Source organism: Dipodomys spectabilis, unplaced genomic scaffold (assembly GCF_019054845.1).
Source record: "Dipodomys spectabilis isolate Male_0828 unplaced genomic scaffold, ASM1905484v1 ptg000295l, whole genome shotgun sequence".
In the NCBI taxonomy this organism is placed as follows: Eukaryota; Metazoa; Chordata; class Mammalia; order Rodentia; family Heteromyidae; genus Dipodomys; species Dipodomys spectabilis.
Genome location: NW_024870972.1, coordinates 1,332,505 through 1,354,161, shown reverse-complemented (window position 1 = coordinate 1,354,161; position 21,657 = coordinate 1,332,505). Strand labels below are relative to the sequence as shown.

At 34.6% G+C, this 21,657-nt stretch overlaps 1 pseudogene; it reads left to right on the top strand.

Moving 5' to 3' along the window:
* Nucleotides 1-13,525, top strand: part of LOC122126976 — a 31,898-nt pseudogene extending 18,373 nt beyond the window's left edge.
* The last annotated feature ends 8,132 nt before the right edge of the window (nt 13,526-21,657 follow it).

Genomic DNA, 21,657 nt, shown 5'->3' with positions numbered 1-21,657 from the left:
GAATATACATTGAGTATTGTAATTACATTCCCTCTCCCTTGCTTCATCTCTTCATTCATTTCTCTCCCTCTCCTTGTCTCCCCACTATACACTTTAAGTACCAGCTTTCTAGTATTTTTGTTTTTTTAAGCTGTGAGTTGTTCTAAAGAGTTACATCTTTGAATTCTCCCCTGAATATACTATACTTAGGTTAATATATTTATGTACATATGCATATGACCCCACATAGATTTATATATCTATAAATCTTATATAAATACAAATAATGAATTACACATATAAATATATACTATATGTTTAAATTACATCTAACTTCCATATATGAGAGAAAACATGCATCCTTGTCTCTGGTCCTGACTCATTTCTTTCTTTCTTTCTTTTTTTTTTTGGTAGGTCATGGGGCTTGAACTCAGCCTGAGCGCTGTCCCTGCTCTCTTCAGCTCAAGGCAAGCGCTCTACTGCTTGAGCCACAGCGCCACTCCCAGTTTTCTGGTGGTTTATTGGAGATAAGAGTCTCATGGATGTTCCTGCCAGAGCTGGCTTTGAACTGTGATCCTCAGATCTCAGTCTCCTGAGTAGCTAGTATTACAGGTGTGAGCCACTGGCGCCCAGCAACTCATTTCTTTAAATATAGATTTTTCCCCCCAGATTAATCCATTTCTTTGCAGATGATATTATATCATTCTTCTTACTAGATGAGTAAAAATTCTGTTTTGTTTATATGCTGTATTTTCTTGATCTATTTGTCCATTGAAGGGTATCTAGGCTTTTTTCATATCTCGGCTATGCTAAATAGTGTAGCAATGAACATGGTAGCCAGTGGCTTTACCATATCCTGTGATCTTTTGGATAAAAGCCTGAGAGTAGTTGTTGAATCTCCAAAGAGTAGTTCAATCTCCAAACTAGTTTCCACAGTGATTATACCAATTTACATCCCCACCAACAATATATTATGGTTCCTGCTCCTCTACTTCTGTGCCAGCATCTTTGTTGCTTGTTTTCTTGATGATGGTCTTTCTAACTAGGGTGAGATGGAATATCATTGTTTTTATTTACATTTTATTTAAGGCCAGAGATGTTGAGCTCATGTGATTATTGGCTATTTTTACACTTCTCTGAAATCTTAATTTAGCTCCTTTGCTCATTTATTAATTAGAGGGTTTAGTTTCTTGAGCTCCTTGTATATTCTGTATATGGTAAATAATTGTGTGTATAAATCACAATTTGCTGTTGATAAAGTATTTTTAACTGTGAGGCTACCATTTCTTAGCATTTTAAATTTTTTCTTTGTCATCTTGTAGTTACGGATTAGAGACCTTGAAGGAACATTACAAGTAGAAAAGACCAGCCAAGCAGAAGCTGTTGCTGATTTGGAAATGATCAAGAATGAATTCAAAGAAGTTGAAGGTGCATATGAGCGAGAAAAGCTTAATGCAAAAGAGAGTTTTGCAAAACTGGCTTTGTAAGTATTTTCTGGTAAACTTACAAAAATTAATATGAGAGGTTTTATGAGTGTGAATATATTGTGTTTTAGATATAGTTTCCATTAATGTCAATGGTAGATTGGAGGTAAAGAACTTCATAAAATGTAAGTATACTTCCCTCTTATAGGAGAATATGGAAATGCTCTTTGGATTTTGAAGTATCTAAGCAATTCAGTAACGTAGCTATATACTATGTGGTAAATATAGTAATGCATTTTGCATTCTATTTAATAATGGAATACATTGGTTTTTATAATCTTGATTTGTAGGCCACATGGGGAGATAATATTTGAACTTAAACTACATAAGTAAAAGTAGAAGCGGTGGTAAACATGAGTATGACTCACTGCTTGTGAGCATTGAATAGTTTAATTTCATAAATCTTACATCGTGTTAGGCAGCTACTTTTTAAAATCTCCATTTTATAGATATGAAAACTGAGGCTTAATGAGGATAAGGACACAGTATCTCATAAATGGCAGAGTTAGAATCTTTGGAACACCTACTGTTCCAACCCTCTTCATTTCAAAGGTTTTTTTTAATCTCGAAAACTGTATGAAAACCTTTAAGAAGTTTACAATTCTTTAACATATTTCCAGAAATCAACTCAGTAGACATTTAAAGCCATTTTTTTCCACAGAGAATAAAATTAATAATACCCATTCTATATTACATGACAATAGGTTGGTAGGTTATTAGAGTTAATGTGTTCATTTTTAATCTTAGTTTCTATTTATGACAAATAGATAATTTTCTGTATACAGTGGCAATAAAAACTCATAAAATAACTTACAATACATAATTTAAAGAGAAATCCAACTGAAATAGGGCTGTAATTTTTCTAGTATGGAAAAATCATAAAGATAGCATATTAAAAAATAAAGTTTTAAAACACTTTTTTTTGAGGTACTGAGTCTGAACACAAGGCTACTTGCTACTGTGCAATCTGCTTTAGTATTGAGTCATATCTCCAGCTCTTTCATGCTTTACTTACTTTTTAGATAGGGTCTCATACTTTTAACCCTATAATGGGCCTTAGATTTGCATCCTTTTACTTATGCCTCTGAGTAGGTATGATTACAGGTTTGTCTTCTGGCTTATTTGATGCACAGGGGGTCTTATTAACTTTTTGCCCTGGGCTGGCCTCATCGGCAGCCCTCCAGATAATCTCTCCAGTATGCTGGGATTACAACCATGGCTGGCTGAAGTTGGAAAAATTTTAAACTATAATTTTTTAATTGTGATTGCTTTTACCCATAATACATAATTTCTTTAGTTTTGATTTGGTGCTGGAGATAGTGTCTAGGCCCTCATACATGCTCACTATGTGCTCTACCAATGAGCTTCACCTCTAGACCAAGTCATGTTTTATATATATACATATATATGTATATATTTCTTCCTTTCTTTCTTTCTTTCTTTCTTTCTTTCTTTCTTTCTTTCTTTCTTTCTTTCTTTCTTTCTTTCTTTCTTTCTTTCTTTCTTTCTTTCTTTCTTTCTTTCTTTCTTTCTTTCTTTCTTTCTTTCTTTCTTGGTCAGTCGTGGGGCTTGAACGCTGGGCTTGGGTGCTGTCCCTTAGCTCTTCAGCTCAAGGTGAGCTCTGTACCACTTGAGCCACAGCACCACTTCCAGTTCTCTGAGTGGTTTATTGGACATAAGAGTCTCACGGACTTTCCTGCCAGGGCTGGCTGAGAACTGTGATCCTCAGATTTTAGCCTCCTGAGTAGCTAGGATTACAGGTGTGTGCCACTGGTGCCTGGCTATATATATTTTTTGGGCCAGTCTTTGTGCTTGAACTCAGGGCGTTGGCACTGTCCCTAAAATATTTCTCTCAAGGCTAGTGATCTACCACTTGAGGCATGGCTCCACTGGCCTTTGCATAATAATTGGAATATAGTCTCACAGATTTTTTCCTTGCCAGGCTGGCTTCAAACTGTGATCTTCAAATCTCAGACTCCTGAGTAGCTAAGATTACAGGCATGAGCCACTGGCTCCTAGAAATGTCTATATCTTAAGCTGCAGTTTTAAATTACATTTTCTCGCTTTTTCTAGTATGATATTCTGTGTATGTTATTCTAAAAACTTAGTCTTCTTGAACTACTGCTTGAATATACACATTTGCTAAATTTCAATGTGTTCAAATGTTATTTTGCATTATAAATATACTTGAAGGTCTTTTATAGAAACTATAGTGCAGGTTTCTTTTCTTTTCTTTTTTGCTTGACATAATGATTAGGAATGAAACCAAGAAGTCTGATTAAGCTCCTAATAACTACAGTCTTTCTAACAATGAAATAATAGTCACCTATGGAGAACAAATAAATTCCTTACCATAGGAAAAATCAAAGAAGGTAGATAATTCTCTGTCATAATGTTGAAAAAGAGACTGATGCAAAGGTTAGAGGAATTTTAAGATGCCTTTTCTAAGAATTTCACACATATACTATTCTAATTAGCCCTCCAAAGCAAAGTTTTTCCTTAAGTTTAGTTTTTTGTTATTAATATTTTGACACATTGTATTTCACTCAAATTTTATATTATAATAAGCATCACGAGATAATTTTAAGTACTAATTACTTATTCCAACAAGCAGTACCAGTCTCTCTGTCTCTTTTTTTTTTTGGCCAGTCCTGAGGCTTGAACTCAAGGCCTTCTTTTGCTCAAGGCTAGCCTTCTTATCACTTGAGCCACAGTGCCACTCCTGGCATTTTCTGTGTATATGGCACTGAGAAATCAAACCCAGGGCTTCATTCATGCTAGACAAGTACTCTACCACTAAGCCACATTCCCAGCCCAAGCAGTTCTAATCTTTAATGCCTTAACATGTCTTTGTTATGGATTAGATATGAAGTGTCCCTCAAAAGGTTCGTGTTTTGGAAGTTTGGTCACTGGCTGGTGATATTACGGTAATATGATTGGATCATGAGGGCTCTGACCTCATCACTCTTTTTCTTTTTTGTAGTATTGGGGTTTGAACTCAGGTTCTTGAATTTGTGAGGCAGGTAGGCAGGTGGTCTACCACTTGAGCCCTTATCTATTTTTTTTTAATTTCTGTGTGATTATGCTTTAAGTGAAATAATAATAAACAAAAATTAAGTAATAATGAAAGACTTTAAGTCATTTAATAGTTGCCTAGACATTTGTTTTCTCCCATCCTATGTCATCTCATTTCATAATTTCTTTCTTTGTATATAAAATGAAAATGACTTACATTTCTATTATGTGTAGTTTTAGAAGGAATGCTATGGCTTGAGGGATGTTATTTCATTTTCTACCTGTACTCCTGCTTTTCAGAATCTTACTTAAAATATTTTAAATGATTTCTAAACTCACAAACTCTCAAAGATAAATTTTTCAAAGAAACTCTAAGTTTTGGTTAATGTTTTCCAAAAAGACATTTGATCAGATTTTAGATCTTTAAGGTAAATCATACCTTTAATGTATAATTTTGGGATTATGAAATGTTAAGGTAGAATATTGCTTTATTTATTATGAAGACCTGAGAAAGCAATTGGTAATAATGAGCTTATAAAGTAAATGCTGCCAGAACTTTGCTAGTAGTTAAAGCTGTTCCTTTTTGTTGATTTGGGAAATAAGCTTATCCTTTAGTGGGAAATGAGTAGGAGAGCTATCCAAGCAGGAAAGTGGAGTGTCAGAAGCTTATACTTCTATAGGCAAAGTTGATTCAGCCTTGTGAATCTGGCTTTGTAACTTAAAGGTGGTAGCCTTACTGTTGTGAAAAGTGACTGTGAGAGAGACCACAGGGTCTTAGGGTAGCTGCTAACAGCAAGAAGGTGGTCAGTGGCATGTGATTCCTAATATCCTCTGGAAGTTTAACAGTATCCATCAAGTCTGAAATCATAAGCAAATATTTTCCTAATCGTACCTTATAATATATGATGAAATAATAGTATTTATGTATTTTTGTACTTTTAAGGACACTATAAATATATTCTTTGTTCTCAGTATATGAAATTTCATGGTAATGTGTCCAGCATGAATTGTTTATTATCTTCTTTCAATTTAAGAGATTCAGTTATTTCATTTCAGGGAAATTTCTTTCTTTCTTTCTTTTTGGTCGGTTGTGGGGCTTGAACTCTGGGCTTGGGTGCTGTCCTTCAGCTCTTCAGCTCAAGGTGAGCTCTGTACCACGTGAGCCACAACATCACTTCCGGTTTTCTAGTGGTTTATTGGAGATAAGAGTCTTATCGGACTTTCCTGCCCAAGCTGGCTTTGAACCATGATCCTCAGATCTCAGCCTTCTGAATAGCTAGAATTACAGGTGTGAATGGGCCACCAGCCCCAGCAGGAAATTTCTTTATGTTGTTACTTTGTTGATTTTTTTGAAATGTTTCCTTTGGAAACTTCCATTATTTTGTATATTAGGACTCTTGGACTGATTTTATTACTTTTACTTTGATTAATTTTTACTATTTTGTTTTACTTTCTGGCAGTTATATTAAGTGTAATATCCTTTTAACATCTATTCCTTGTAAATATGCTGGTCTTAAAGTCAGCCCTAGAATTGTTTGTATTGCCCCCCCACGGAGAAAGAAATGGTGACTGTTCAACTGAAGTCAGGTGATCTTGAAAAAATTAGGTCCTTATTTGATTATAGCTGGACTGGAAGTGGTGCTGTCTCAAGCGCTCACCTTGAGCTGAAGAGCTGAGGGACAAGTGCCCAAGCCCAGAGTTCAAGCTCCACGACCGACCAAAAAAAAAAAAAAAAAAGAATTGATTATAGCTGGACTGTGGATTTGGTTATACCAAATCATCTTCTGTTCTATATTACAGGCTAAAAATAAAAGAGAATTAGTCTACCACAGTTAGTAGGAAGACTGCAAGTTAAAATAGTGGCAACATTATTTGAGTTAAGTTATACATTTGGTGCATTATCTCAGTAAATTTTAAGCTATGATATTGATAGGTTGCCTTTCATCATATGTCTACACAAGAATCTAAACACAGTTTAATACCAGTCTGAGCAACATTGAAATAGGAAGGCGATTATTTTGAAAAGAAATTCATTTGTAAAAACAAAGGAGGAGGCAACAATGCTTGATAAGAAATGTACTCATTAACTTGCTCATGTAACTGTAACCCCTCTGTATAGTATTTTTCACAATAAAAACTTATAAAAAAGAAGTTCATTTGTCTTTAAAGTTAACACTAATATGTTTTGATTATTCTTCCTTTTGGATATTTTACCTAATGCTTGAGTAGACTTTCAGGAATAAAATATTTGTTCCATTGATATTGTTGTAGATTAATTTTAAAATGATTTCTTAATCTTAATCATTTTCTTAGGATTTTCTTAGCCCAGAGGGAGTTTCTGAACTAATCTGTGGTGAATGGGTTTTGTTTGTCAAAAATAATACCAACAGTACCCAAATCTGTTTTGCCTGTAACATTGGACATAGTACATACCTGCTATCCAAGGGGAAGTATTACTTCTTTACGTCTGCCATTTAAGAAAGTATAATTCTTTTAATTAAAAAAAGGAAAAGGGGGATTTAAAATAAATTTTGGCATGCAATCATGATATACATCAGCCACTTGTTTTAAAGGTATATAGTAATAGTTGAAAAATATGATATGACACTTTAACTTTTCAGATTAGAGAGTATTTCTCCCAAAACAAGAAACTAAATGAAGAGATTGAGGAACAGAAGAAAGTAATTATAGACCTTTCAAAGATACTCCAGTATAATGAAAAAAGTTGCAGCGAATTACAGGAAGAACTTGTAATGATAAGAATAAAAATGAAAACCCTATGGCAGTTACTTTATTGGGTCATATTTAATGTGTAGCAAGTTTATTTTCCCCCCTTGCAACGTATCCTGAGATAACAGTGTGGAAGTAATTTTAGTGACATTGGTACAAAATTTCAAGACTGGAAATGCAGATTAAGTCAAAGATGTACATAGTAAAACTTCACTGATTTGGAGTAAGTAGGGAAATGAATTAATTAGTACATGTCCTCCCTTATAGAGTATTTAAAATACATACTCTTTTCTTTTTTAAAGTACATAAAATAATATTACCTAAGTGGAAGGGAATCAGGGTTTATAATCTATAGATCTGATAATTTTGGAAGTTTCCTTTTTTAGCTATTTTGTATCTGATCATTCTGTCTCAATTCTCTAATAATCTAGCTTTCACATGATCATATTTTAATTTATAAAATATTGATCTGTTCTTGTCAACTGCTCTTTATTCAAAAAATATCAATGTCACCTGTATTTTCAGAATGAAGTCTAGCTTCCTATCATAACATCTAAGCTCCTTTCCCCTTTCCTTTTGCATGTTAAATGCTTCTTTTACTTTTTACTTTTAGTTGTCTCAACTGAGTCATATCAGATTACTCTGGGCTTTTAAAACACATATTTTTAAATCTTACATATGTTTGGCCTATGAAAATTTAACTTATGTTTACTTAAATGTTCCTTTTTTGTTTTCTATTAAGAAACTTCTATACATCCTATAATGTCCAGCTCTGAGATTTTGCAATCTGTAAAGCTTTCCAAAGTTCCACTTTCCTTACTCAATTAGTCTACTTAATGTTATAATATCCTTCTCCTGCTGTGTTTCTTTATATTCAACTAAACATTTTTATCAAAATACCAAAATCAGATGTATATAATCTCTTCCAAGAGATTATGAATGCACTAAGATTAACTTAATTTATTTTATTTTCTGGTTTCTTATTAACATAAATGAATTGTACAAAGGTATTTCATTGTATTCTGTCTGTCTGTCTGTCTGTCTGTCTGTCTGTCTATCTATCTGTCTATCCATCCATCCTATAGTACTCTGATCAAATTTACTTTCTATTGTTCTTTATTAACCAATCTTTCTCCTTTCTTTCCTATTTATAAGTTTTTTCTTTAAATTTTTTTTATAAAGATACTGTGCAGAGGGGTTACAGTTACATGAATAAGGTAATGAGTACATTTCCTCTTGAGCATTGTTACCCCTTCCTTTGTTTTTCCCCTATCATCCCTTCTCTCCCCACCGCCCCAACCTATCCCACTTCCTGAAGTTTTCATAGCTAAGATATGGAACCAACTCAGATGCCCCTCAGTAGATGAATGGATCAAGAAAATGTGGTATATATATATATATATATATACAATGAAATTCTATGCCTCCATCAGAAAGAATGACACCGCCCCATTTGTTTGAAAATGGAAAGACTTTGAAAAAATTATACTAAGTGAAGAAAGCCAGGCACAAAGAAGCATAGGTCCCTTTTAAAAGTTTTTTTTTTTTTTTGTTGGTCATGGGGCTTGAACCCTGGACCTGGGTGCTGTCCCTCAGCTCTGTCAGCTTAAGGCAAGCGCTCTACCACTTGAGCCACAGCACTCCTTCTGGTTCTCTGATGGTTAATTGGGGATAAGAGTTTCCTGGCCTTTCCTGCTCATACTGGCTTTGAATCATGACCCTCAGATCTAAGCCTCCTGAGTAGCTAGGATTACAGGTGTGAGCCACCGGTGCCTGGCCCATTTAAAAGTTTTTAATGGTGTCGTTATAATTCATTTTATATTTGCAGATTTTGTTCCTAACTCAGCAAGTATTTGGTTGATTCAGAACACACTACTCTGCAGTTTGCAGGAATCCTAACAGAGAGTGCATGCTTCTTGTTTTATTTCTGTCTATAGTCTTCAGATAGTTGGCCATTTCCCTTTTATTTATGCCCAATAAATCTTAGTGATTTCAGTTATTGAGGAAAATGATTATTACTTTGCCTTCTCAAAAATGTAGAGACTCTGGACTCTAAGAATTAATGGCCAAACCATTGCTGCCTAGATAGAAAGGTATTGAGGGGTTAAATTAAAAGTCTTCAGCATTTTCAAATGGTCTAAAATTGTATGTAGTCTCTATTCATATCAAGTTATTTTGTAAGTGATTCAATGTGTTTGATAGTATTCTTTGCTCTGTGAATCAGTTGTAGTTTGAATAATTTGATTATGGAGTTTCTGTATAGTATGTAAGAGTCTCTGTATAGTATGTTTTAGTGTGTATTCATTATATTTTACCTTAAATTTAATGGACTGTTCTACTGTATTTTTTTTTTTAGTAACCAGTAGAGATTAAATCTAGGACTTTCTGCATCCTTAGCACATAGCTTTATCCTGTCTTTTTTTTTTGTGGGTTGTGGGGCTTGAACTCTGGGCCTAGGCACTGTCCCTCAGCTCTTAAGCTCAAGGCTAATGCTCTACCACTTGAGCCACAGTGCCACTTTCGGCTTTTTTTGTTTATGTGGTGCTGAGGAATTGAACACTGGACCTTATGCTTGCGAGGCAAACTCTCTACCACTGAGCCACTTTCCCAGCCCCTTCCTTTTTTTTTTTTTTTAATGGCACTGAAGTTTGATCTTATGTCTTTTTGATTGCTTTGTTTGGCTTGTTTGCTCTGCTAATACTTTACCATTTGAGCCAGATTTGAGCTCCTTTAGTAGTCAAGATTAAAGGCATGAACCACTGGTGCTGACATGCTCTATGTCTTACTTCTTATTCAAGAAGATGGATTACTGGTAGAGAAAAGTATGTTATGGTTGTGTAGATGAGTACTAGATTTTGTCCATTTGCTTGCTAGACATTATTATACTAATAATAAGCCAGAGTTATATTTTAGATCTTGCTTTCACATATGAGAAGAAAATGTGCTATTTGTCTCTCTGACCTTGGTTTACCTCACTTAACATGATCTGTGTTAGATCCATCCATTTCCTTGAAAATGACACAATGTTATTCTTTTTCCACAGAACAAAAATAGTGATTCTAGATATTCTGACATTGAAGAGAAGCCTTAAAGTGCATTTTAAAAGCAAAAACAGTAGTATAGTAAGGCATATTTGGAGATAGAGAGGACCACATTGACATAATTTTTGTTATAGAATTTAAAAAATATTTTATTGTTAGGTAGAGCTGATAAACAGAGGGGTTACAGTTACATGAGTCAGGTAATGAGTACAACATTTTTTGAATCATGTCTCCCCTTCTACTCTCACCCAGTTTTCCTTCCCATCCCCACCCACAAGGTGTACATAGTTCATTTTCCATGTAATGTCTAGGAGTACCACTGTTGTATTTATTTACCCTTTGTTCTTCCTTTTCTGTGGCTCCTCTACCCTCCCAAATACAAGCAAACTAACAAACAAGATAAAGGAAAAGAAAAACAGCAACAACAGCAACTAAAAAATATCTCACTTACTTTTCTTGGAGTTCATTTCATAAAATGTTATTATTTTATATGATCACACAAAGCTATTGAGCCTTTGTGATCTGCTTCTATGCATATCCTTCTTTGGCTTCAGTGTGTGAATATCTAGAGATCTATATAATTTATCATGTCCCATTGTATGTATATATATTTACAGAATATTGTTATAGTTTTTTATTTATGTTTTTGTTGTTAATCTTTTGCTGTGTCTTATGTGTCAGACTTTGTTCAAAGTGTATGTGTGTTGTACACACATACTATATGTGTTTGTGTGTGTGTTTGTGTGTATAATTGGGTTCAGTACTATCTATGCTTTTAGGTCTCCATTTGGGGAGTGTCTTGGGAACATTTCAAGTATATATGGGGATTACTGTATTTATTTTGCCAGTCCTAGGGCTTGAATTGTGGACCTGGACCCTGTCCCTGGACTCTTTTTGCTCAAGGCTAATGCTCTACCACTTTGAGCCATAGCACCACTTCCGGTTTTTTCTATGATTAATTGGAGATAAGAGTCAAATGGACTTTCCTGTCCAGGAGATCCTCATATCCTAGCCTCCTGAGTAGCTAGGGTTATAGGCATGAGCCACCAATGCCTGGCAAGATTGCTGTACTTTATAATGTAATTTTGTTCTGCAATATCTATTCTTCCATTTCTTCTCTACTTATAAACATTATTTCATGAGTATGTCTGTCTAATAAGCATTTTCATATTATTTATTTATTTTTACATTTTATTTTTGTTGGTCATGGGGTTGAACTCTGGGCTTTGGTGCTGACCTTGAGCTCTTCAGCTCAAGGTGAGTGCTCTACCACTTGAGCCACAGCACCACTTCCATTTTCTGGTGGCTAATTAGAAAAAAGAGTCCCACAGACTTTCCTGCCTGGGCTGGATTTGAATCTCAATGCTCAGATCTCAGCCTCCTGAGTAGCTAGGATTACAAGTGTGAGCCACAGGCATCTGGCCTAGTTAACTTTTCTTTTTTTTCTTTTTTTTATTGTAAAGATACTATACAGAGTGTTACAGTTACATGAGTGAGGTAATGAGTATACTTCCTATTGAACATTGTTACCCCTTCCATTGTTTTCCCCCTACCATCCCTTCCCTCCCTACTAGTTAGCTTTTAAACAAGTATATGTTTTTCTCATTAAAACAACAAAACACTTTTCTGTTTTCATTTACCAAGAAAGGGTGTCTGAAGTTTTATTTCCACTTACTCAACTTTCACTTGGTTAGAAAAAAATGAGACATGTTCATTTGAAACTCTTTTGTACACCTACTTAAAGGTTAACATATTATTAAACAAGAGTCTTACCCTTTCTTCCTACTTATTCCATTCTTTGTTGACTGTATTACTGTGAAATTTTATCAGAGTTACTAATGACTTCATGCCCAGTAAACATCATTTTGCCTGACCTTTCTGGGGCATTGGACATAGCTGACAACTCTTTCCTTGAAATGACATCATACCTTTCTGTTTTCCTTTTCCTCTTTTGATCTTCATAGTTTGCTGTGAAATGCTGGAATTCTTCAGAATTTGTACTAGCCTCTTTTACTTTCCTTCAAATACTCTAAAGGCAAGTTTCAGACAATATTTGTAGATGATTCCCAAATTTATATCAGGCCTCCCTCTGGGCTTTGCATTGGTATGTTTAGCTACTTTTGCTATTTTTCTACTTTGTTCTTTGTTCACTCATTTAAGACCTGATATTTATAGGAATTGTACTGGAACTAGAAGTGTCTTATGTATCTGACCAAAACAGAATTCATAATTCATATCCCTTGCTTATGAAAATAAGCAAACATACCACCTAAGACCTTTTCTGTATCTCTTATTTTTGTTCAACTGCTGACATCCATCTAGTCCTTTTAGTTTGTAAACCCTGGATTAATCTTGATTTCTCTCTCTCTCTCTCTCTCTTTCTCTTTGTCCATCATGGGGCTTGAACTCTGAGCTTGGGTGCTGTCTGTGCACTCCTCAGCTCAAGATAAGTGCTCTACCACTTGAGCCACAGCGCCACTTCCATTTTCTGGTGGTTAATCAGAGATAAGAGTCTCAGAGACTTTCCCTAGGCTGGCTTTGAAACTTGATCCTCAGATCTCAGCCTCCTCCTGAGTAGCTAGGGTTACAGGTGGGAGCCACAGAGGGTGTCTGGCCTTTTCTCTTCTTTTAGCTCAGCACTTGAGCTATCATTATCCAATCCACTGGAATCCAATTAATATAGTCTAAATGAAGTGTCACTAAGGGCTGGCCATTATCTTTTCTAAGTATCTTCCCAGCACACCTAGAATTCCCATTACTCCTAGTATCATAGACCAAACTACCATCACTTGACTTGTGAAGTAGCTTCTAATTGGTCCTAACTGCATTCATTTTCAGCTACCATCTGGCAGTTTGCCATATGGGTGTAAGCATGAATTTTTAAAGTATTCCTTTAATTCATCTGTCCAATTTTTTATCTGTAAAATTTCTTACTGTGAAGATAAGATTTGCTGTGTATAGAATAATGTGAAGTGCTAAATTCTCAGTAAATTATTAATGAAACATCAGTTGTACATTAAGCCAAATAAGGTATGATTAAGACAAAATTTTATTAGATTTGAATGGAGTAATATCTTACTGATACTTATTTGTATTATATATGTTCACACTGAGATATGGCACTTTCAGTATGTGATCATACTATATGTGATTTTTCTTAATTAAAAGGCTAAGAAGCACCAAGCCTTCCTAGTAGAGACATGTGAAAATAATGTGAAAGAATTGGAATCGATCTTGGACAGTTTTACTGTGTTGGCCCAGTGGACATCAGGTTAATTGAAGGTATAAAATGACAGATGCATCTGTCAATGTTCCAAAGTCACTACATTTTGGGAATTCTGCAGATGTTTCTTATAGTCCCTCATCTCAACATGTTTTGATTTGATGACATGACAAGAGCAGTTCTCACAGAAGTAATTTGGCCTAGCTGGCTGGGAAAGAGTGACGGAGTGTGGACCTGCTCTAGTCCTCCCAGAACTTGATTTACAAATGTTGGGGGTCTATATGATTGGACAGATAAGGGCTCACTTGCTGTGTTCTGAATCCAACTGAGAAAGAAGTCCTTACAGTACACCTGCAAGGGGAACAGATGTTTCCATCAAACTGAGTCAAATTCTGAGCCAACCTTCAGCAACTTAAAGGTTATACATTCAACAGGTTATGTAGGACATAGATTGTAACTGCATATCCTCTAATATTGCTTTTTAAACTGAATCTTGGATTCATTTTCTACTGTCATATATATGATTATATAACTATAACTATATATATATACATACTTATACACACATATAAACTCGTGCTTAGACAAAATATTTTGGTTTGAGTTTTAGTCTACATAGTATAATCAAGAACTGTAACAGTCTTCTATTAGGTAGAAATATTTTGGGAACTAGCAAAAGCATTAGTTGCCAAATGAATTCTGTTCTACTTTAATTTTGTGTGATTATGCCAATATGTATGCTATACTAGCTTTGACTTAATATTTGTACTTTTTTGCCTTCAGTTTTCTTGCTGTACTGTTACCCTTAAATTAATTAGCTGTTTTAAGATCCAATTTTTTATTCAAAAGACGTATACAGTGAGATTGCTTACATTTTAAAATTGAGCCAAACAGTAATTTGGCACATGAGGTTTTAGAAAGGATCTGATCAAGTCTTATATTTTACCTTTTACATCTATAAATTTCTGTTGGTGAACAGTTGGAAATCTAATTTAATTTGCTATTTTTTGAGTTTGCACTTTATTCTTCAAGTGTTTTCAGCAGTAATTTTCGTAAATTAATGAGTATTTTTCTTCGTTTTTATTTTAACATTTTCCCAAAGCATCAGCATTTCATGGTTTGTTATGGTGGGAAAATCAAAGTATATCAAATTAACATTAAAAACAAAGTATCCAGTTTTCAATTATATTTGGTAAGGCTTTGGAGGTAACCAGATATTGTGGTGCATGCTTATAATTACATCTACCGAAGAAGCCAAGGCAAGAGGACAGTGACTTTGAGGCTAGTTCAGGAAAAGTTATGGAGACTCTATTAAACAAAATATTAAACAAAACAAACACACACTAAAAGGGCTGGAGGAATGGCTCAAGAGATAGAGCACTTTCCCAGCTTTCATGAAGCTCTAATTTTAGTCCCAAGTGCAAGCAAATAAAAGTTAAAAACTAGTGTTTTTTTTTTAATCTTTTGCAATGATATTCTTTTTTTAAAAAAAATTGAAATGCATCAGTGTCTAATAGGGTTTAGAATCTTTATAAAGTTTAAATGTTACTATAGCAAATCTTGTACTTCACTGTTATGCTGAATATTTTTTTAGAATTGAATATAAAGATAACACTAAAGAGGTCATGTCTCCCGGAATTTTGAAATGAGATTGTTGATAGCTACATAAATTATTAGAAAACCTATAGAAAAGGAATTGTGTTTTACTTAAGTTTTTATCTTGTAGTAACCATGCCTTTCAACTTCTCAGTTTACTAAGGACTGGTTTACAGGGTTAATGATTTTGAGGATTGTTGTAGAGGTCTCTTTGTTTCCAATATATTGTACCTGCTGTTCATTCATTTATCCTCATGGATTCATTGTCTTATGCCTGATTTTCTTTGTTCCTTTCAAAACTTACTTCTCTGCTTACTTCTCTGCACCTGGGCCCCTTTGCCCTCTAGCTTCTGGTTGAATTAGGACAATAGCAGCACCATCAGGAGATTTAGAGTGTGGGAGAATAAATAATCAGGATATTTGTCTGTCTGTCCTAGCACCTCTGCTTCAGTGCATTCTGGAAGGAATTCTTTTTTTTTTTTTTTCAGTAGCTATTGCTCTTATCAAAAAACCCCCTATTTTATCAATGTGACTCTTGTTAGACTATGGTGACAGTATACCCTTCCTGTGGCTCTCAGGCTTACATATACATTGTTTTTTCTACTCTTGTTTTTCATTGGTCCCTCATAATATATTAATTGGTTCTATTAGCATGTCCACATTTCTGTCTTAGTCTTTTCATTAAATTCTCTTTCAATGAATTTTTTTTTGTCGGTTGTAGGACTTGAACTCTGGGCTTGGGTGCTGTCCCTCAGCCCTTCAGCTCAAGGCTAGCGCTCTACCACTTGGACCACAGTGCCACTTCTGATTTTTCTGGTGGTTTTTATTGAAGATAAGAGTGTCACGGACTTTTCTGCCTGGGCTGACTTTGAACCGTGATCCTAAGATCTCAGCCTCCTGAGTAGCTAGGATTATAGGCATGAGCCACTGGCGCCTGGCCCAATGAATAGTTTTGAGTGTCCCATCTATTTTCCTACTGAATTACATACATCCTTGGGACTTAGTTTCATCCTAGCTATTAAGGAGGCTGAGATCTGAGGATCGGGGTTCAAAGCCAGCCAGGGCAGGAAAGTCTGTGAAACTCTTATTTCCAATTAACCACTAGTAAACCAGAAGTGGCACTGTGGCTCAAGTAGTAGTGCCTTGAGCTGAATAGCTCAGTAACAGGGCTCTGGCCCAGAGTTCAAGCCCTGTGACTGGCAAAAAAAATACAGCTTTTGTAGGGCTTTGACTATGCCTTTCTAAGGAATTATACTATTTGAGTTTGAGTTCTCCCTTGAATCTATCATATTTCAGTTAATAAATTTGTAGATACTTGCATACAACCCAACATTGTTTACCTATAGGTTTATAGATTAACTTTAACTTTCACATATGTGGGAAAACATGCAACTTTTCTCTCTCTAGGCCTGACTTACTTACATAATTTTTCCAAGTCTTTCCATTTCTTTACAATGTTATAATATCATTGTTTTTAATGGATGAGTAAAAGTCCACTGTGTATATAATACCACATTTTCTCAATCCATTTGTTCATTGAAGGGCAGTTGAGCTGATTTCATACCTTGACTATGATGAATAATGCTGTAATGAACATGTTTGTGCTGGGGGCTTTCCTGTATTCTGGTTTGTGATCTTTTGGATCTAGCCAGGAATTATATTGCAGTGGTGGGATGGGGCCAAGGGGAAAGCTATAGACAAATGAAGAGGAGAAGGGGAGGGATAATACAGCCTATTTTGTATTTCCTACAAAATTAAGAAAAGTAAGGAAAGCGATGGTTGGAAGGGGTAAGTGTGAATGTTGAAAGGGATTGCACAAGACATTGATCAAGACATTGATCAAGAAACATTACATTCATAATTGCTTTGTTAAATGACAACTCCTTTGTACAACCACTTAAAGATAATAACAAAAAAAGAAAATACACATTTTACTAATAGGGGGTTAAACTCATAAAAAAATAAGCTAAGAAAGATTACAAGTAAACTGAATATAGGATAATAGGCTTAAAATTTGTGAGAGACTATATATGGCAAGGACACTGAAATCAGATTTGTGATTTGAATGGCAGAATATAGAAGGAGAATACAGTTATGTAAAGGAAAAGAGTAAAAAATTATTATAAGTGTAAAGGAAAAACACAATGTTAGCTGGGCACCAATGACTTATACCTATAATCCTAGCTACTCACAAAGCTGAGATCCTAGGATGTGGTTTGAAGCAAGCCTGGGCAGAAAAGTACCTAAGGCTCTTTATATCTAATAAACCACTCAGAAAAAGCTGGAAGTAGTGCTGTGGCTCAAATGGTAAAACACTAGCTTGAGCACAAAGAGGCTCAGGGATGACACCCAGGCCCTGAGTTCAAACCCCAGGACAGCCAAAAAACAAAGAAAAAACTCCATAAAAAATGTTACCTAAAAGAACAAAAGTCTTTCACTAAGAAAAAAAAAATCTCAAGTTTTTCTTTAAAAGAGATGAGAATTAAATTAATAATAATAGTTAAGAAATTTTTTGTATTGCAATTGTGAAAGGAGCTAAGGAAGTAAGATCTAGAGAAGAAAGTTGGAGGTTTAGAGAAATATGATTAACCATGGCATGGGTGGGTAAGTTAGATTTAAAGCAAAGTTAGTAGTCTATTCCTGCTGTGAAAGAGAGTTGCTAAAGAATCTATGAAAGACTTCCTTCTTGGCCTTCAACACTAGACTTGTGGCCACTCTTCATGAATGAAGTAATTGGAAGGAAAACTGGATGAAGAGTGGAAATAATTAAGACAGATGGAACTGGCCTGAACTATGGATATAGTGAATATATTAGCTAGAATCTATCAGAACGTCTATATTTATCTTCCATTTCCTATAATCATAATTTTTAGAAAATTATAGTTGTTTTCTTGTTTCTTTTTTTTTTTTTTTTGGTCGTGGGGCTTGAACTCTGGGCTTGGGCACTATCCCTCAGCTCTTCAGCTCAAGGCGAATGCTCTACCGCTTGAGCTACAAGGCCCTTTGGTTTTCTAGTGGTTTATTGGAGATAAGAGTTTCACAGACTTTCCTGCCTGGGCTGGTTTTGAACCATGATCCTCAGATCTCAGCCTCCTGAATAGCTAGGATTACAGGCATGAGCCACCGGTGCCTGGATATTTTGTTTCTTTTTTTATTTTTATTCTAATTTTTATTTTGGCCAGCTGTGACTTGGAACATATTAGAAGAGTATATACTGTGAAACATTCTAGTTTAGCAAAATTTGTGTAGTATCACCATTGCAGTCTCTTTATCAATTTTTCATCTATACCTTTTAAAACCATTTCATTTCCAAATAAATAATAGGAAAATTATGTTTCTGATTAACATGAAGTATCTATTCCTTATTCAATTGAAGACATAAAACCTCTTTTCAAAGAGCATCAGTGGATAGCCCTCTATCCATTTGTTGATGTTCATTTTTCTTTTAACTGAGTCATGCTTCCCTTTGCATTTCTTATAACTTAAAAACTGAGTTACATTGTCATTAAAAATTTTTTTTAGACATGATCTTACTATGTATCCCATGTTGATCTTGAATTTATGATACTCCTGCCTTGTACTTCTCAGTGCTAGGATTATAGGTATGATATCACAACCAGCTGTTAACTATTATCAAGACATCTTAATATTCAATAAAGACTAAAACAAAATTAAAGATTATTTGGATATATATATATATATATATATATACATATATTTTACAGGAGAAATTCTTATATCTATTTAGTCCTTTTCCTCTTGACCACATGGTCATACATTATGTTTATAACTTGCTTATTTCATTGCACAAGTACAGTTTACAATCATATATATATATTATATATATATATATATATATATATATATATGTCAGTCGCCAGTCACCAGTAGCTCATGCCTGTAACTCTAGCTACTCAGGAGGCTGGGATCTGAGTATGGTAGTTCAAAGTCATTGCATTAGTATAGAATTTCATATATACAAGATGAAAGAGTTATGGAGATATAGGTCACAATAATGTGAATACACTTAATACTACTGAATTGTAGACTTAAAATGGTTAAATCAATTAATCTTATAGTCTATGTTTTTGCATCATAATAAAAATCATTAATAAATAATTTCAACTCTACATAAGGAGTGTATTTAATGGTAAAAATTCTTTGGCATAAAAGTTTAAAGTACCTCACCAAGGATAGACCCATATCCAACCAAAAATCTTTGTCCTGCATATTGAACTCATTACTGTAACAAATATGAACATGAATGCCAAGAGAGTAAAAAGGAAGCATTCTTTCCACTCTTCTTACAGTCTGGGTTTTAAATTGTGTGCATATGAAAGGGTTGGAATTTTTCTATACATCAGATAATGATTAAAGTAAAGGAAACGAGAAGCCTGACTGCACTGTAAAGTCAGCATGTCTACAGCATTGTGGTTGGGTTCAACATGTGTGAATTGATTTTGGACTTGTGATGCCTCTTTTATGCCAAATGGATCATTATCATGCTTGAGTTTTCACAGCCCACTCAGAAAGGACAAAATAGCAACACAATTAATTATCCTTGAGGATAAACTTCCTTGATGATGAACATGATCACATGGAAAAAATGATCACATGATCACATGGAGGAGCAAGATTCTAATGCCTGAATATTGTATTTTAGTAGTTATATTTAATAAGTTTTTTGTATGTCTGAACCCAGTTAAAAGTGCAAAACAATATTTACCTGCACTGTACATATTTCTCAACTAAAACTTGAAATTACGGCTCCATTTAAAAGTTGTGAGTTTTGTATCTCAGCACTGATGTCCCATGCCTTTAATCCTTATCTATTTTTGAGGTTGAGAATGGGAGGATTGTGAATTGAAACTAGCCCAGGAAAAAAAGATCTAGACATTCTGTTTACATGGAGACAAACTGGATGCATTGGCATGGGCTTGTGATCCCAGTGAGTATAGGAGGCCTAAAAGTAGGCAGATCAGGCACATGCCTGTTCAGGAAATGAAACTCTCCTAAAAAGATAACCAGTGACAAATGGTAAAGGACTGGAGGTGTGGCTAAGTAGTATGCCAGTCTAGCAAGTATGAGGTCCTGAGTTCAAACCACAATACTGCCAAAAATGTGTGTGTGTGTGTGTGTGTGTGTGTGTGTGTGTGTGATTAAATTTTTGTTTTTGGAAAAAAGTGAAGTAGTATATAAGGTGAATTATGTACATTATATATATATATATATATATATATATATAAACAGGAAAATTATCCTTATAATTTCTAATTACCAACTTTTGCCTATGCTAAATTTTTTTTAATGTAGAAGAATTTCTTTTTTTCTTCCTCATTTTGGTTCTTTGAAAAGTTTTTACTCCTGATATGTTAAGCTATCTTGAAAGAGTTTGTTTTATCCACATAAAATATTCATTTTGGCAACTTCACAATTGCTTTGTCCTTGAGTTCTGTGCTTTGGGACTGTAAGTGAAATACCTTATAAAGGAAGTAATTTGATATTATATTAGTAGTCTTATGAGTTCAAGATAAGATAGCTTTATAATAACTTCTAGGGAATAGGAGATCTTTTTAGGCCATTCAACAATATAGTTCTAAAGATATTTAAAAACATTTTCAATTGCATGTTTTTGAAAATATGTCTTGAGTAGCTATTCAGTTTTGTTTAAAACCAGGTGCTTTGTAGTATTTAAACAGTTTCAGTTGCTTAGTTTGCCAAATACTATGTAAACTTGTTAGTGGGGAAAACAAATGAGCTTTTCTTTCCTATCTTTCATGCCACTGTCTGCTTTGCCTAAGGGACTTGGGATAGCTTTCTTGTAGAAATCTCTAAAGTAGAGAGAAAGCTAAGTAGTTCTGAACATATAAAGTACAGATGTTGATATAACTTGTTTTTCATAAGTGTTAAATAACACTCTTTAAAAATATATTTTATGAAGCTGGGCACCAGTGGCTCACACCTGTAATCCTAGCTTCTCAGGTGGCTGAGATCTGAGGATTGCACTTCAAAGCCAGTCTGGGCAGGAAACTCCATGAGACTCTAATCTCCAATAAACCACTAGAAAACTGAAAGTGACACTGTGGCCTTGAGCTGAAGAGCTGAGGGACAGTGTCCAGGCCACGAGTTCAAGCTCCATGACCAACCAAAATATATGTTAATCCATTTAATAAAAAGTAAATATAACATTATAGAATTACCATATTCACTTCCAGTTCAAAGGTCTTAGAAACTTGTAGTCTATATACCTTGTGTTTAGAGCTAGGGAAGCGAAGACCCAAGCAGGAGCTTGCTCAGATCACATCCTCAGCAGCAGCAGTACTATGTCAGAGTCCTGGTTTTCTGGCTTCTAATCAGGATTTGGTTTTGAATACTAAGTACAGACAATTCCCAGGATTATTTTTAATGATTGCTTTTGAGCATTCGAGAAGAAGATCATCTGAATGTCAATACCTGAAAATTGATTATTTTTATTTCTGTTTGGTTTTAATAATAAATTCTTTGCAATATGTTTTGTATTTCAAAACAAAGCGTTTAATTTATCTTTTTTTTTTTTTCTTGTAGGAGAAGCTAACCTTCCTTCATACCT